At 39.6% G+C, this 3,778-nt stretch overlaps 1 pseudogene; it reads right to left on the bottom strand.

Moving 5' to 3' along the window:
• Positions 1–3,078: 3,078 nt before the first annotated feature.
• LOC123852327 (ATP synthase-coupling factor 6, mitochondrial-like) lies at positions 3,079–3,484 on the bottom strand (annotated as a pseudogene).
• Positions 3,485–3,778: the final 294 nt, after the last annotated feature.

Consider the following 3,778-nt stretch of genomic DNA (forward strand, 5'->3'; position numbering starts at 1 on the left):
ACTCACTGGTGTAGGTCAGGAATTTGGGATGGATTTAGATTGGTGATTCATCTCCAACCCATAGGTCATCAGCTGGGGTAGCTGCGGCTGGATGAGCCACTTCCAAAATGGCTTCTTCACTCATATGTCTGGCACTGTGGTGCTCCTTGGCTTTCTCCCTCTCCCTCTATTACTTCATATCCTCCAGGACCTCTCAGTAGAGCTTGAGCTTCCCACAGCACGGTGGCCTCTGAGTAGCTGGACTACTTAACATGGCGGCCTGGGGCTCTAAGGGTAAGTGTTTCAGTGACCTAGTTTCAGAAATCCCCCAGTGTCATTTCCATCGCAATTGGTCAAGTAAGTCACTATGGGAGCCCACATCCAAAGGGAGGTGTTTAGACACCTTATCCTGATAGGAAAATATCCCCTCTGTCTCATTACCAAAAGTTTAGAAATGCTGAGTGCCTTGCCAAAGTTGAACAGGTCTCTAGATTCCCATCCAGTTTCCTGCCATTAACCATATTTGCCCTTTCTCTCTACACACTACAGCCTTTCTCTGGGCCCGAGATTCTTTACTCATAAACATATGAAACTGGAAAGATGATCTCTAAGGTCGCTTTCTCTCTAACATATATTTAACGAGTCCTATAATTTGCATCTCTCCTTCAAATTTTCCTCAGAATTCTCCCCCCATGAAAGCTCTTCTGATTAACAAAACCTGGCTTTAATCACACACTCTCCATTAGTGAATTTCCTCAGCACACATGTGGGTAGGTTTTGCACTAAGATCAAGTTCTGTGCTTGTTTTAATGTGTCACAAGTCCCAATTCCCAGTGACTTCATCCGACATTGATCTCTTCCTTCCAAAAATTCCCATTACATTTTTAGTTCAAACCACAGAATTTGGCCTTTGAGGACATGGTGTCTTGCATTGCTTTTAAATTGTTTCATGTGTATAAGTTATGTCTTGCCAATTGGACCTTAAGCTTTATGGCACTATCCATGCTTTATTCTTTTAAGAACTTAGCACAGTAACGTGTGCAAGAAGTGGGTAGTAATGCCTATTGTTGATGTTTGTTTCTTCTTCTGTTCTTATACTTACACATTACTATTTAGCTTGTCACTTCACTTTTTGGTTAGTTTACCAAGAGCAGAAGCTTTATTTTATTACATTGGTATCCCTCTAAAGAATTGTATACTCCAGTGTATCATTCATGACACATACTTAATAAATTTCCCTAGGTAGCTCCCTCTTTCTGATTTGCTAATCCAAGAGTTGTATCCACACCAGGGAACTTTTTCCAAAACTGACCCCCCGATTCTTTCTCTGTAAATGATTCAATATTTTCTTACAAAACCACATCATTATCAGACTAAGAAATTGAATATCAATGCAATAATGTTATTTAATATATAGCCTATAATCCAAATGATCTAAAAAGTCCTGAAAAGATTTGGAAAGATCTGAAAAGATTTTTTTCAACACTTTTTTCTTTCTTTCTTTTTTTTTTAAATTTATTTATTTATTCATGAGAGACAGAGAGAGAGAGAGGCAGAGGGAGAAGCAGGCTCCCAAGGAGCAGGGAGCCCAATGCGGGACTCGATCCCAGGACCCTGAGATCATGACCTGAGCTGAGGGCAGACGCTTAACCATCTGAGCCACCCAGGTGCCCAACACTTTTTTCTTTATATGTTTTTGGTTTTTTATCCAATCTAAAATCATACATTGCATTTAGTGGTCATGTCTCTTTAAACTCCTTTAGTCTTCACAAAATTGACTTATTTGAAGATTCCAGGCCAGTTGTTTTGTAGGTTATCTCCAAACCTTAATGGTTACATACATGGCCAAACATTTTGAATTAGAAAACTCTATGGGTGATGTATAATTCCCACGGTCTCCTTAAGGAGGCACATAGTTCCTGTCTGTCCCATTATCAGGGATGCTAACTTTGAATACTGTCTCGCAGTTGGTATTTACCAGATTTCTCCACTGTAAAGGTACTCTTTTCATTTCTAATTAGGTGAACTCTGGAGTGATAGTTTGAGATTATGTATGTAACCTATCCTTCCATAGCTTTTCATGTGATGCTTTCAGGACCCACTGATGATCCTTGGCCAAGTAAATTCTTACATCGGTGATGTTATATTGTTAGCTACTGTTTCAATCCCTATTTTCCATATCAGTATAAATTCATGGATTTTTTCTTTAATCCAAGTGTTATAACTCTCTACCACGGTTGTTTTTTTTATCCTTTATAAACTTTATTTTTCTTATTGACACGAAATTCACATATAATAATATATTAGTTTCAGGTATACAACATAAAGCTTTGATATATGAAGATATTGTGAAATGATCGCCACAGTAAGTGTAGTTAATATCCAACCCCACCCATAGTTACAATTCTTTTTCTTGTGATGACTTTTAAGTTGTTTTTTGATGATCAAATTGTTTCACATTCGGCCAGTGAGAGTTTCTTCAACCTGGGTACTAGGCCATTTTGACGGGTCTTTGAGATGCCCTTGGATTTCTAACATAAGATTTCTAGGCTTGTCATTTTCCTGACACATTTCCACTGGACCATGACTAGTGTTAGCAGAGAATAGAAGTGAGAAGCCATGGTCTGGATTTTAGAAATCCTCACGGTTACTGAGGTACAGTTAATTTTAATTGAATTTTATGAAAGATAAGTGTACAGAAGTGAAAGTTCCTTTTGGAGGAGGACTGATGAGTTATGTAATTTTTGAAAGCTTTTTTAGTTTCCTTTTCATTTTAATGACTGCAAGCTGGTTTGATATTCTTGGGTGTCTTGCTCTAAGAACTTTGAGTTCTTTCCTTTTCCTATCTGAATGCCTGAAGACATCATTCTTTATTCTCAATTTTCAGTAATATAGGTAGGATTTATTTTAGTGATGAAGGTTTATCAGATTTTCTTGTAACATGATATACGCTTTCTGCTTTTTAAAAAATTTTACATTGTATCTATGAATGTATCTTTTTTAAAGAGAGAGAGCACCTGTAGGTGAGGAGGTTGTGGGAGGGGGGGCAGAGAGAGAGGGAAAGAGAGAATCTTTTTTTTTTTTTTTTTGCTGAGAAATGTATGTTTATTCTGATACAGTTGTACAGCTAATCTAGGACAAATTACCAAATAAATTCTACATTCTTTCTTCAGGACTGGGGTTTTTCGATGACTTCAAATCTAGGATCTTCAAATTTGAAGTCCGGGAACGTATTCATGTCTGCTTTACCATACATTTGCTTAAGCTTAGAAAAGCTCCCTCTCTAGGTCTTGCTGGTACTCTGGGCCAGTATCAGCGGGTCCTCCAGATGCCTGTCGCTTAGTTCTGTATTCTCTAATCTTGTCCACGAAGAGTTTCTGCACAGGATCAAGTTCCTTATTAAATGCCACTGCTGAAACACCAATGTTCCTCCCCAAATGAGCTGAGACTGCGGACCGAATGAGAGAGGAGAACCTGAAGAGCCTCTGAGGAATCATGGTGATTCTGTTACTTGCACTCACTCCTGAGCTGCCACAGCCTCCGCGGCCACCACAGTTCTACTTCCGGCCCTGGCTCCGCCCTGGAAAGAGAGAATCTTAAGCAGGCTCCATGTTCAAAGCAGAGCCCAATGTGGGGCTTGATCTCAAGACCCTGAGATCATGACCTGAGCCAAAATCAAGGGTCGGATGCTTAACCAGCTAAGACACCGGGTGCCCCTCCACCTTTTTTTAAAGTAGGTTCCATGCCCAGCATGGAACCCAATGTGGGGATTGAACTCACAACGCTCAGATCAAGACCT

Source organism: Mirounga angustirostris, unplaced genomic scaffold, assembly GCF_029215605.1.
Source record: "Mirounga angustirostris isolate CCGP_5_RB_7025 unplaced genomic scaffold, mMirAng1.0.hap1 SCAF_14, whole genome shotgun sequence".
NCBI classification, from domain to species: Eukaryota; Metazoa; Chordata; class Mammalia; order Carnivora; family Phocidae; genus Mirounga; species Mirounga angustirostris.